Source organism: Pungitius pungitius, chromosome 9 (genome assembly GCF_949316345.1).
Source record: "Pungitius pungitius chromosome 9, fPunPun2.1, whole genome shotgun sequence".
NCBI lineage: Eukaryota > Metazoa > Chordata > Actinopteri > Perciformes > Gasterosteidae > Pungitius > Pungitius pungitius.
Window position 1 is genome coordinate 14,016,102 of NC_084908.1, and position 14,736 is coordinate 14,030,837.

Below are 14,736 nucleotides of genomic sequence, written 5' to 3' on the forward strand. Positions count from 1 at the left end.
TTAGTTTGTAGAGCTCTTATTCCAAAGTCCTTCTTCAGATCCAGATAGAAAGCGTTGATGTCTGCAGATAAGTTCCTGGTGGGGTGTTATCGGACACTTAACCCATGACCTTGTGAAGGGACCAATACCCAACCCAAGCAGACGCACTCTGCCAAAGCGTAAGGAGACGATAGGCTTAATAAAGAGTTGACTGGCGCGGTTTATGGATGGCTGTTTTTCAAAACCGTGCAGGCATGCAGCCGTAGAAAGTAAAATGGCGGTAGTTTCCCCAGCAACAAGCCAGTGCTGGGAATAGGCATAGGAAAATGGCCTGTCGACACTGTATTGATGCCTCTGCAACACTAGCAGCACTGATAGCCGCCCCCCACCTCCTCCTCAACCCAGACACACGAGCGCATGCACGCACACACCACACTAAACACCAAAGCTAAACGGCTCCTTAGCTCATATCCCCAATCTGTCACAGCTGACTGATGGCTGAGATTGGACCACTAAGCCAAGCTCGCTGCTGTCATTACCGAAAGCCCACCTCGGGCAGTTTGTTTCCCGAGCCCAGCGACAGCCACAGGCCACTATGAGCGCTCCGGTGGTTCACCCAGGTGTCAGGTGCCCTTAACAATCCACGGGACGGAGGGGTTTGAGGAGGTGTGGGTGGACTGCACCTTTCAGAATTAAACACCTACTAAACATCATACTTTTATGGATAGCGTCATTATCTCAGGGCCTTTGTGTTATTGTCAATAGGAAGTGTGTGTGTGCGCTGATGCGTGCGTGCGTGCCTGTTGATGTTTCACTTGTCTCCCTTTATCTCTCTCTGCCTCTCTTTTGTTCATGATATGGCTACAGTCAGCCTGTCACCTCTTCTTCCTCCGCCCTCCTGGCGAACGCTGCGTCTCCTGTCCTGCTCCTCCTCCTTCCTCCTCCGCTCCTCCCTCTCCTTCTCCCCCTCCCAGAGACACTCAGCACCAATAAAGGAGCCGATTTATTAATATGGGGCCTTTGTGCCTGCTGCCTGAAGGGTTTTGTGTTTGTGTGCGTGAGTGAGTGAGTGAGTGTCTGTGCACATGTGTGTTTGTGTGTGTCTCATAGATTTGGCTAGAGGAGGGGTAAACGGGGGAGGTGGGGAGATTTATTTGAGTGAGCTGAGGAGAATGGGAGACCGGGAAGAGAGGAAATAGATGTGTGTGTGAAGGGGGAAAAAAATTAAAAAGGCAAAAGCAGAAAGAGAGATTTATTGTAGAGTGCGGATCGAGCATATTAAAAAGAAAGTCAAGGGGTTGGAAACCGAAAATAAGGTATCTGAAATACAAAATATTCACAGTTGTACATGTGTCTAGTTCCGTTGTAATGACATTTATTAGGATGGAAGGGGGTGCACATGAGCTTTATTTCAGCAATATTTACCGAATTTGGACAACATGTGGTGCCAGTTACAGGGCAAATCCACCAATTTTGCAAATCAATGTCACTCCACCAGGTGAGCGAAACTTTGCTCATGAAAACATTTTCATGATGTATTTTGTGGCTATGGATGGGCTGTCTATTCTGGGAAAATAATGATTATTTCATTGGGATTTAGAATATAAAGTTTAACAGACAATGAGGCAGGGAGAGGAAACTTATTATAAAATTGCATTATGGGTAAGTGTCCAGTGTTTTCAGAGCTAGATCCACACTTAGCAGTAGAAGCCACAGTCTCTCAGTTTACGCTGCATTAATATTGGTGATGTCTCTCATGAATTTCCCTACTTTAATATATTTTGCAATACAACATCACTGGAATACTTTTTAATGGAAATGGATTTTGAAATTGAGGTAACTTGATTGCAAGCAATTTTTATCCGATTTAACAAAGGCTTTGGCAGTTGGCTCCTTTATGTGATGGTTCCTCCTTGCAAAGGAGGTGCTTCAGTTTTAAACTGAATAACAGAATAATTGTTTGATTGGTCCAAAATAGGTAGGTTCCTGATGTTGTGTTCTATAGTTGTAATTTGGACAGAAACACACAACCCCAATCTTATTTCTTGGCATTAGTAGATATAATTATGTATTAAAAGCTGCAAAGCTAATGACACCCAGTCATAATTCCCTCTAACATCTATTTTATGTTGATCTGAAAATGCCTTCTTTAAACAGTTTCCCAAAACCATTTTGCAATATTTTATTTGACCACATAATGATGAAGACTCTCACTGCGCTCAAGCAGCCCTTGGCTGGATTTAGATTCTGATTTCTATGTCTCCGTTAGTGAATGTTAAAATTAACCTTCGTGTGTTTGTGTGTGTCGTCTCACAGGTGGTGCCGCTCTCTCTCTCTCTGCTCCATCCTCTCTCCCCTATGTTTGTGTGTGTGTGTGTGTGTAGCCTAGGCTAATCCAGTTAGCAGCTGCTCGGGGAAACTTCAGCCTCGCTCCTCAAAAGCTCGTTAGTCAAGCTTTAATTGTTGCTCCCTCGCTTTGCATATCGCCATGACGCTAATTTATGCCCGTTGTCGCGGTTACCGTCGCCACGGTGGTGGATGTCTCAGTGGAAGCAGCAAGTGGGGGAGCAAAAGCGCGTGCGTGAGTCTGTGGAAGCTGTTTGTGTGATTGTCTGCTTGCGACGGATGCGGTTGCCTCAATGTGTGTGTGTGTGTAACAGAATGATTATGAGACGGATGTGGCTTGTTGCACAAGCGTCTGTGCAGCTGTGTGAAGCTAGCAGCGTGGGGGCGGGTCTCTGGGGTTGTCTGAGTGATGATTGGGTGAGAATAGATTGGCAGGAGTTGGGCTCAGAGGTGGGCTTCTGATGTCGTCCTGATAAATGGGAGCGGGACGTTTTGGCCGTGTATATATGCGGATGAATACGCGGGTGTCGAAGTGTGCACATGATTGTGTGCGTGTGTGTGCAGGAGATCTTGAGTGTAGCACGGCGGTCTTAATAGCTCCGTGAGTCACGACACAACGGCAAAGCTCTTCCTGCATTCTACTTTCTCTGCCACTCTCTCTGTCCAGAGGTATGCCTCTCCTGTCACTCTCTCTTCCCTTTGTCTCCATCCTCTTCTAAGGAGGAGCTGACCTCCACAAGGTCGCAAGTGTGGAAAGCTTAACACACACACACACACACACACACACATTTATACACGCATACAAACTGAGCCAGTTTATCTCTACACAACAACCAAATAGAACCTGAACAAAACATTAGCTGGACCCATATTGTCGGCTTATTTTAGCTTATAAGACATGTGTGAGTGACATCTCCTGCAAGTGTAAGTCAGTCATCTTTTCTTTTCTAAAAAATAAAATGTTGTTCTGAAAACAACAATGGTTATTAGTCCCAATTGAAAATTCATATATGGCAAAATGCTTGTGGCATCATATGATTTGCAGTCTGTCCCAAAGAAGGTGCAGTGATACCTGGGAAAACCTGGCTTAAATACGTGCTGCGAGTTTTATACATTTTTTGGGTAATATTTGCCCTTGAAAACTGAAATTGTAAGTCCATGTGCACTGTATTTCCTATTATTACATAGAGATTTTTAAATTTACGAAAGTTACGTAAAATTAAAAAGATTAATGTTATGAATTTACGTGAACAAATGACAAATTTTTACTTCTACCGATTGCTAAAATCTATATCGGCCTCAAAAAAAATAATGGAGGAGCTGCGGACAGCGAGGCCCCCAACCAAGTCATTTATCTCCCTCTTCCCACCATTTATCCCCATGAGCAGCAGAAATTACCTTCCCGTCTTCACTTCCTTCCTCACATACACACATTTCATCTTCTGCTCACTCTGCCCCCACACACACACCACCAGCACCACCAGCACCACTCTCTCCATGTCGCACACATGCACATGCACACACAAGTGACTACAGCTCTCTCTCTTTCACAGGCACACGTGTCAGGGCTTGAGCTGAGCAGCTCTCAGATCCTGTGTAGAGCCTCTGAGGATGGGGAGGGGAGGCAGGTGTTGGTGGTGGGGTGTCCGGGTGAAGCACTGACGGGGGCAGGGTGGAAACTACCGTCTTCTGGTGTTTCCGCTCTCTCCATGTGTTCCCTTCTGAGATGCCTCGTGTTACGACAAGCACAGGACAAACTCTTGTGCGGTCCATTTCTTCATTCCTGTCCCCTTCCCTCTCCTTGTCTCCTCTCATCCTTTCCTCTCCTCCTCATCCTTTCCTCTCCTCACATGCCTTTCCTTTCTTTTGTCCAATGTTACCTTTTCTCTCCATCTTTCCCCTCATACTCATCCCCTCTCCACCTACCTCCTCTCCTCCTTAACAACTCCTATGCCTATAGGAAGCTGTTAGTGCAGAGCTCCACTCCACCAGTCCCAATCAATAATATTGAGTTTGTGTGCATCATTGTATGTGTTCACTGTGCATATGTTTTTTTAATACCCTTCTTGGTCCTTTTAATTCAAATCTATGGGGAGAGTGGGCACACCAAAAGTGTTTTTTTGTATCTATATATTTGTATGTGTGTGTGTGTGTTAGACACAAACAATTCCTGTGCTTCCTTGATACTCCGCAACAAAATACACACACACACTCACATTCCACCGGACGCTGTTTGGTTCACTCCGAAAGCGCTGGAGAAGACGCACTCACTGAGACAGACCATCCCCACCCTTCTGACACGCCTTGAGGGTGTGAACACAGGGCAGAAGAGGAAATATCAATACTTGCCTCCACCAACAGGATACTTTTCAGAGGAATGTGACTTCATGGTGGACTGTTTATCACCAGTGTGTGCGTGTCTGTAACTACGCCATCTCTACTATTAACCTCATCTGCAATATTGACCTGCGGGCCTCAATGTGTAGTAAACCAGTCTTGACACAATGTGTCTGCAGGCCCATGGTGTCTGTGTATGTGGCTTTAAGTATGTGCATATGTAGGAGAGCAACCGCAGCTGTGTGTGCTTGTCTGTGTGTGAGGGGGGGGGGGTCATTTTTATGCTGTCTGTGGGCCGAAGGGAGGGAGGAACGGAGATGCAGTCAGAAGGCTGCATACTAAACAGACTGCTGTCACCCCGCCAGCTCCTCACGCGCACACACACACACACACACAGAAACTAAAATTCATGCTTGGTTGCTCTACCACTTCTATAGACACTCACAAACAATCTGCATTCACACACACACACACACACACACAGACGTGCATTCACAAACACAGACTCTTCTCATGCCAGCTCAAACTTTGGCTGCCTTGCTCGGCTGCCGGTTGCCATGGCAACCATTGCCCATAGCACCTTGCAGCCTGAATCAATGGCAGCTCCAAGATGAGGGTAGGCAAGGGTAGAATGTGTGTATGTGTGTGTGCGTGTGTGTGTGTGTAAATACACACGACGGCCTGTCTCTGTCCAAATGTTACATGCTATAAGCAGGTTGGACTTGAGTATAGGTTCGTGATGAATACGGCATGAGGCACAGCTACTAATTGCTTTGACAGTGCACTATCAAAAGGTGTACAAATAGACAGCATATCATTTTGTTGGGACACGTTGAAAGAGATTGGTGGAAAATCATGTTGCTGTTAGAAAGACAAGAGGCCGCTCTGTAATAATATGTTCTTGCCGACTTGCTAATCACCTTTTATTGTGTTGATGACTGTAAATATGGCCACCATGCCAAGTGACACACACACACAAAGACAAACACGGGGGACGACACAGATGTGACCCCGCCCTTGTCCCCAAAATGCACCCCACCCTTCCCATCTGCTCAGTCAGATTCTAGCACAGACACACAAACGTGTTGCCACTTACCATTAACACCACTCACCACTGTTCAGTGGCATGCTCCAGCAGGTAAACACACATGCACACACGCAACAAAAATAACCAGTGTTGTAAAGTCATACGGTTCACCTACGCGTTCTCCTCCTCTCCAACCCACCTCACCCCACCCTGTCTGTCACACACGTCCATCACTCTTACACTCTCCATCACTCCCCTGTGTGGGCTGAAGGGAGGGAGAGAAAGGAAGGAGGAAATAACTAAAAGGGATGAGGCAGACAGAGAGGGTGCAACACAGGGGGGGGAGGTGTGGGATGGCTCTTTGAGGATTAGGTTGAGAATTTTCCCTCTGTTTTACAGAGGAAAGAGGCGGTGTTACTGGTGGTGGAGGTAGTGGTGGGGGTATATTGACTCCTTGGAGCCATTTATCTCAAACGACTCCGACACAGCGAATCCATTCTTAAAGGAGCCTAATCCAACAGTTATGTACCTGATGATACTGAGAGAAGAGAGTGGCAGAAGGAAGACAGGAAAACTGAAATAATTCAAATTTGTTGCGCTTCCGAGCAAAAGGCCGGTCGCCCATGGTGTGGAGCCTGGTGTTGGGGATCCGCAGGAGCCCGCTGCTTGCTGATCTAAGGGGGGGGGGAGGGGGGTGTTTGGGGAGTCAGTAGTTCTTCCAGACAGGGAGGTGCATGTTCATTTCTGCATATATAGGTGAGAACTTTGTAGTCAATACGGAATGAGACGGGGAGCCGGTGTAGTAAGTGTCGGATGGGTGTTACGTGCTTATAGATCTCATCAGGATCCTGGCTGCGCTGATTTGGTGTGCCGTTAGCTTCAACCAAAGCGAGCTGACAGCTACGACAGTTTCGCCCACATGTGTGTATATGTCCGTGTATGGGCGCATGGGGCGCACATCAGACAGAGAGCACTACTCCTACCCCCTTACCCACTGAAGTTGTAAACATAGGGGAAACACTGAGCTTTAATAGCTTCCATTTGGGGTCGTACATTTCTCAGGTTTGAATTGTGATTTCCCCCACTGCGAAATCATTCATCTGTTTGGGGCAGCTATAGTATAGATAATATGATAGAGAAATGATATAAAGTTACGTGTGTAACATGAGAAAAGAGATGGATAATTTAAAGTAATACATGAATGAATGAATGAATAATCTTGATGGCAAGGAGGAACTGTGACTCATGCGATATTAAACTGCACTGAAAAAGGAGAGCTGTATGAGACCATGGAGAGGACTGGACATGGACTGTGCGCTGTTTTGGGACACATGGCGGAGAACCGATCACAACACGAGAAACATTGCGTGATGCTCATTGAAAAGAGAGGAACGAGAGGACAGATGGAGTGATTCAACGTGAGAGTAACCTACATACGATCGCACCCGGTTTAGATAGAGCAGGAGGGACGGAGTTGTGATTGAGGAGAAGGAGACGAAGGGAGCTCCGGTCTCTCATTAGTGCTCTGAGGCTGGCTGTGGGTCCAGAGGCACACGCGCACACACACACACACACACACACACACACACACACACACACACACACACACACAATCACGCAAAGGCAGAGAAAACCCACTTCGACATGAGCCCTTGGTCTCTCCTTTCTCTCTCATTTTAGAGATTTGTTTCCCGTGCTGGTGCCTCTACAAATGTCCGTTCACAATTCATGCACATATCAGAAGGCTTTTCATAACCCTTATTTTACCCTTTCATTTCCTGACTTTCCTGACTTTTCGGCACTCTCGTCTCTCACCGCCTTCGTCCCCTCACTCCCAGGTAGTTTCCTTCTGTATATTATTCTCTACCTCCTTTCTCTCCCCCCATTTGTCCTTCTGTCGTGCTCTCCTTCTCTCCATCCCCTGGCTCCTCTCCGTCTCTGTGTGCTGTATATTTAAAGAAAAGAAAAAAATGAAGCCAAATAAACTTGAACCCCGAGAAAGTGATTGATGGTTTGCACAAAGCGCCCTCCATCTTTTTATTTTCTTCCCCTATCGTTCTTCCCACACTCTCTCCCAATGGCACTATAACTCCCTCTCATTCAGTAACAGATACACACACACACAAAAAGCACACATTGTATCGTTTGATTCATTATTTAGGTCCATAGGAAACAGTTATGCTCATTTAAGTCATTTTTATCAGGGTGTTTGTTACAAGATGCACAATATTTTCAGATGCTTCTGATGATGAAAATCATGCTTGGTTGTTTAAGTAGTGATTTGTAATGTTTACACGTAAAGATCTTCTTTTTTTTGGGCTTCCCTTCACTGTAACACAGTCCAGAAGAATCCAAACCGAAACAAAGGCAGGATATTACTCTATGTTAACAATCAAATACCCACTTAAATACACAGTAACGACTCAGAACCTTGATGGTGGAGGACAATAATAATAATAAGTTTTGTCCTTGCTCTTAATATCTTCAGCTTCACACCTAGAATGCGATATTGACTTTAGCCTCTATAGTTAAATATGGACACATATTTATACATACATGTATCTTGGTTTTTTCTCAGTCAGCCACTTTATTCAGATATAATTTGCATATCTTTAGGCAGATGTCCCTGGTTGGTGAAGTTTGTTACTGACTATCTTTATTAAATTAATGCAGAAATCTGGTTTCCTGCTTTTTTGCAATAATTATCATAAATCTTCCATCTCCAGCATTAAAATCAGACTCACCTGTTCGCAGCATGACCTCCGCTTTCTTATCTGAATAGTTCATATGAGATTAAAGGAACTTAAAGTATCCCTGAGGAGAAGTAACACCACAACAATAGCAGAAAACAGTGTAGTTTAGATTAAAACACCATTTAATAGGCATATTAACAAAAACATACTACTACTTTTAATTTCCTAACATGTTTTACAGAGTTATGCTGAAATTCTTGTTAGATAGTACTATATCATTTGAAATTAAATCTTTTGTTTTAGTATCAAAAAGGTAAACAGTATGACATGCTGCAGCATTGAAAAGTTTGCACGTATTCTCTTTATTATTTCCAATTTGTTTGGTACAGTTTGCGGTTACTAACCTAGCTACATGGGGGTTTTCAATCGTTGCACCTCGTTAGAGCTGAGCACCTGAGCAGCGGCCCAATTAGCCGTGCTAAGTGAAAACACCTGTGAAGGTGTGCGGACCATACCATTATCCATGATGACTGGTAATTCCATAACTTTCAATGGCGTCTTAGTAACAGCCCTAACAGCTAAGAGCAACATGCTCTTTAAATTGCGCCTCGATTATAAAACAGTCTGTCAGAGTTCAATTTTTTTAAATATTGTTTTTTTTAATATACGGCAAATTCATAAACCCCTCTAACAGGAATATTGAGACTGAATTCTCAATACCAGCAAATTCGTGCTCATGCAAGTTGTGTGTCCTGTCGGTTGTTTCTCAGGCTTCCCAACATCCCGTTCAATTTCCCGAACACACACACCCTTACCAGGAAAGATGCGTTGTCACACTAATTCCGGGACACTTACACAACCACACATCATACTCCTAGATGGTGTGACACACACACACACACACACACACACACACACAGTGAGGCAGCTCAGCCAAAGATAATTCAGTTTAGACAGAGAGCTTCAATTTGGCAGCACCGAGCGTCGGTCTCACATGCTTCATGTAACTCTGCGCTGCTCTTTGCAGCAGCAAAATCCAATTGCATAGTGTGTGTGTGTGTGTGTGTGTGTGTGTGTGTGTGTGTGTTTAATCTATGTTTTTAAATTCTATTTTAGTGTTGTGCTGTGGATATTTGAATGTGTTGGTTTCCAGTTTGTGAGTGTATCGTGTATGTGCCTGAGTCTCTGTAAAGTGCTCTCTTGCTCTATTTCATATGCATCTGTCAACAATAACTTATGGGAAATGTAAACAGCAACATTTTGGTTTTAGTGTCTCTGTGAGTGTCTGCTTCATTTCTTTGAATCAGCGCCTAACAAGCTTCTCCTAAAGTGGTGCAAAATTACACATTTGTAATATATATTTTCCCAAAGGAAGCTATGGGCCCATTTTGACACTTTTGCTGATTTAGAGGTTTTTTTTGTAATTGTTGAAGTCAATGTTTCCTGAGGACTGATTTCCTCTGAGCCCTTGATTTAGGGCGCTACAGTGTAGGACTCAAATTAGCGATTGTTCTCCCTGGAGATTTAGTTTATTGTTTTCGAAGTTTAACTTTTTTGGTCTGTAAGGCAAGAACAATGCCTGTTACCAAGCAAAGCATTTTTATTCGTTCATAAAAAAATATCAGCTCACAAACTTTTTACAAAGTCTTCACTGTGTTTGTAAGTAACATAAATCAGTCTGCTGAAATATATCTTTATTGTTTTGTCCAACATCCATGTTTAAAGAGAACATACACAACCTTGCAGACTAAACAGAAAAATAATTTGAAACCCAAACTGCAATGTAAGGAGTCTTAGAAGAACTGTTTCCTTCTTCACACACACTACATTTCTAACCTTCTACCCTTGTGCCTTCGACTCGATGCAGGTACATTGTCACGTGGTCTATGGGCTCCATGCTGCCGCCGTCCTCGAGAGAAAAAAGATATCTCACCTCCCCAATTTATTCCATGACCATTCCTCATCTACCAACATTCTGTGGAAGGAAAACACATTGTCATTCCCTCCCATTTCCATCGTCCCCCCCCCACCCCTCTCTCCCTCATTGTAGTTTTTGCACCAGGAGGCAGAAAATCTGCTTACCCTACACACATGGAATGTTTGCCGCTCTCACACAAAGTTCATATTGCTTGGGAAAGCACAGCTTTACCTGCACTACAGCAAACCTGTGTGTGTTTGTGTGTATACCTTATGTGTGTGCATATTATCTACCGTGGCTCAGAGTGTGTGTGTGTGTGTGTGTGTGTGTGTGTGTGTGTGTGTGTGTGTGTACAGTAAACAATGCCTGTCTATTTGTGTTTGTGGCTCTGCCTCTGTGTTTTCACATGTTTCATCGGTCCTGGGGGCATACATCTTCATGTCGGAACAAGACGGTGGACTATTAACACATTTTAATTGAAGATCAGATTTGTTAATTGATCGGTTGGCACATTTTTATTTCCTTTTGCAGCACGGAGCGTGCCGTAACATAACGGAGTGGCGTTTCCACTCACATGCTTCTTTTATACCGCATCAGCACAATTGAGAACATGTCTACATCTGTCACGCTGTGTTATACTGTACAATGATACTTCTGAGTAGCTAGATTTGAACATTCTAGCACAGGCGACCAGAGGGTTTAGACAATGCCAGAGTGGAGAAGTCACAAGAGCAGAATATACTAACAAGCTTCCTAAAATAATATCAGTGCAGATTGTATTCTGTCATCATTAGCGGTGGGAATCCTGGCCGCCAGCACATCGCCAAGGAAGCGGCTCCCGCATCCCCAAGCGGTACCAGGACCGGCACCTCGGACTGAGGCTGCAACTCACAGAGTGTTATTTATGATGCACCTGAGCTGAACAGGAGCAGGACGGGGATAGAGCCCTTTATCGGCTGCACATCTCGTCATTCTGGATAGGTGCTTAAGTTCACTTTAGCCCGGGTTTCAGCCGGGTCGCCTTGACCTGAGCCTGTGGTGCCGAGAGATAAGATTGCAATGAAAACGTCGTACTATGTTTATGTATAAAAGCTCTTCAGCGGGGTTCAGGGGCGGCTGTGGCTCAGAGGTAAAGCGGGTCGTTCTCTAAGCGGGAAGTTTAATTAATATGTCCAAGTTTCTTTGCTTCCAATTTGCCCCCGAGGCTTTATTAACAGTGGGTGCGTGTGAATGTGAATTAGTAAATTTAGATCCTGACGGGCAAGTGGCACCTTGTTTGGCTGTGTGCGTGTGTGTGTGTGTGTGTGTGGGTGTGTTAGTGTTAGTGTGTCTTTCTGTGAATGGGTTTGTTTGAGTTGTCGGAACAGTAGAAAGCTGCTACATACAAACGCAAGTCCATTTACCTGTAGTTGTGTGATAGTGTGTGGCATGTGATGCAACATAATTGTGTAATGGACTCTTTCTCAGGAAGTGAAGCAACACTTCCGATCACACTGTAAAGATGTAAGAAAATATTGATACGATGGCGTCACAATGTAATGTTTTGTCATACTGTGTAAATTCTCAACAAAAAAACGGTGTATTGCATTCATTTTTTAAGACCTTTTTGGAAGCAGAAGTAGCTCTAAATCTAGAAATGCTAAATACCTGCATTAGAGCCTTTTAATACATTAGTACTACGATGTAGGTTAATCCACAACAGCACTGTCTGCTGTTATTGCCTGGTTCAGCTCAGCAGTAGCTGAGCATGCTGGCAGGACGGTAATAGACTACACATCCTGCTGACAGTGTCATTCAGAGGACTATTTCTGGGCGTTAGAGGTTATATGTTTCTTTTTTTTTTTCTAGAGAGGGAGAGAGAGAGAGACACCCACACACAGAAGCTCCAACGAGCTGCCATCCGTCTTCAGTAACCGTTTGACACCTGGACCACTGGTTGACTGCTATTTTGCGTCACACAATAGGGCATTTGGGTCACTTTTGGCCGGTTTGGACACTGTCACATGGCAGAAATAGACAAACACACACGCACTCCGATGCATTCGTCACAATGTCGTCCTTTAACCAAAATAGGAATGTAGCAATGGCAGCTGCTGACCAGGTGTCACAAGTACACACACACAATGTGTGATTTCACAGCATTTACTTTACTCTCTCGTCTTTTGTATGGACCAGAATGCACATATATTGGAAAACTAACCCACCTCATTTAGTGTCCTACCCCAACCCCTGGGGGGTGAGCTGTTCCACCGCGGCCATTAATCAACACACCAGGAGCATTAGCGCTCTTCATGTGGGGGTTTGAAAGCTGTAGGTTAGGAGATGTACCATTTAAATTGGCGTGCAGGTGGATTTTTCTTTTCCCCCAGAATGCCTGGACTTCTCCGAAAACTGTTGTTTGCTGCGGCTCTTACCCGTCACTCTGTGGGACATTTGGCAGCAACCGGGGAAGCCATGGAAAGGAGATAACCTTATCCCTACCATTTGACACCTTAAGGTGCGGTGCAATCTGCAGACCCACACACCTCTACATCTTTATCGTCCAGCGGATTGCTCCATGTAGATGGTGAAAAGATAAATCATTCAAGTGCGCGCATCGAACATTCATTTTAGAGTGGACCAGTAGAACATCTATTTGTTTTCTTCTCCATTTCACCTTGACATGGTATGGGTTGATGACATTGTGTGTGAGTATGATGGTGTGTGTGTGTGTGTGTGTGTGTGTGGATGTGTGTCTTCCAAAAGCCAGGCCACTATGTGTTTCTCCCTTTCTTTTGAAAAGCAATCTCCCAGGTTGAGCTCATAAATCAAGGTGGGGGATGGAAATGTAACTATGTGACTCCTTCACGCGCCTCATACCTACGTCGTTGGGGGGCGCATGCATCTCCTCGGATGTTGTGTTTGCTTTGTGCCTCTCCGTTGATGACATGGCCGCGCTCTCTCTCTCTCTCTCTCCCTACCTCTCCCTACCTCTCCCTCTCTCTCCTACCCTGCCGTACGGCCTCCCGTTTCCTCCTCGCGGTGGGATTAGACCACAGGGCGCCCTGTTGAAAATGAATAGCGATTTAGGGAAGTAATGAGCTGTAATGGACAACGTGCCCTGGGAGCAACGGTAATGCCGTCACTCATGAGGCAAACTCCTCCCATTTCCGTCGTAAGCGTGCGATGAGAGAAACTTGTGTGGCGGCGTGTGTGTGTGTGTGTGTGTGTGTGTGTGTGCGTGCGTGTGTGTGTGTGTGTGCGCTCGTGCGAGGGAGAGAGCGATATCTGTTTTCTGATAACGAGCTCAACGAGATGAAATGCCAGATCCATCTTCTCTCTGTCTTTCCCAATCATTCTTGTGTCCTATTTTTTGATATGAAGACAGGTCATTTGACAATGTGAGGTGGGCAGACATGCGATGAAAACCGAATGTCTGTTTCTACTTTTTATCTTTCCAAACAGAACAAGCGTGGATTCGGGACACACAAGTTATTGCAGAGTAGTAATTGTAGTTTGTAGACAATAAAGCAACATTTATGTCATTACCATCATTCGGTGCTCCGGCATGATTTTACACCGTGCTTTCCTTGTTTGGTGTCCTTGGGACCTTTTGGACCTGAGTTAATGGAAAAGCATGCTTGTGTTTTGGCCGCCCGCAACGTGCCTTTGTGTTTCTGTTCTTCACACAGCAGGTTAGCAGCGGGGCTTAGCTTGAAGGATGCTTGTACCGTTTGTCTGGTTTAATACAATGTAAGCTCTCCTGTCTCACTATTGTCGAGCAGTCTTTGGAGTGCTTCTCATCCAAATGCTACACCACTGAGCTGATTAGGGAGGACTTCTGTGTGTGGGGGTGTGGGTGAGGGTTTATTTGTATGTTTCTGTGAGTGTGTTTGTCTATCTGCTTTTACATCATGTAAGCTTAGCGTGTGCGTGTGTGTTTGCGTATGAAAACACTCATTCCTGTAACAACTGCAAGCCCTGTGTCTCAGTAAACGCGTGTTCGCGTGTGTGTGTGTGTGTGCGTGCATGTGTGTCTTTTGAGGCTCCTCAAAAGCTGCCTCTTCTCTCTCATGTGGCTTCTCCGGTATGTTTGGTATTTCACAAAGCCTCAGATCCTCCTCTCCTCAAAGGCTGGGGGAGGTGTGTGTGTCTGTGTGCGTGTGTGTGAGAGAGAGCGAGAGAGAGAGAGATAATGGCTAACACACACACACACACACACACACTCTCTGCCTTGTATCCTTGTGTTGAGGGGGGTGGGGTTTTAAGAGAGTGTGCATGACACTGTGATTAACCCACACATACGCACACACACACACACGCTGTGGCTCTGTCGCTCCAAGTTCCTTTCCTTGTTAGCGTGCATGGTAGGGATTTCTTGGTTGGCTGGAGAGGCGGCAATTGTGTGTTTATATGCACATATGCTCTGTGTGTGTGTGTGTGTGTGTGTGTGTGTG

The 14,736-nt window shown here is 45.0% G+C and overlaps 1 protein-coding gene across 1 annotated transcript in view; it reads left to right on the forward strand.

The window, feature by feature from the left end:
- The window catches only part of maml3 (mastermind-like transcriptional coactivator 3), a 76,927-nt gene that overhangs the window by 38,815 nt on the left and 23,376 nt on the right, over positions 1–14,736 (forward strand). The window lies entirely within an intron of this gene.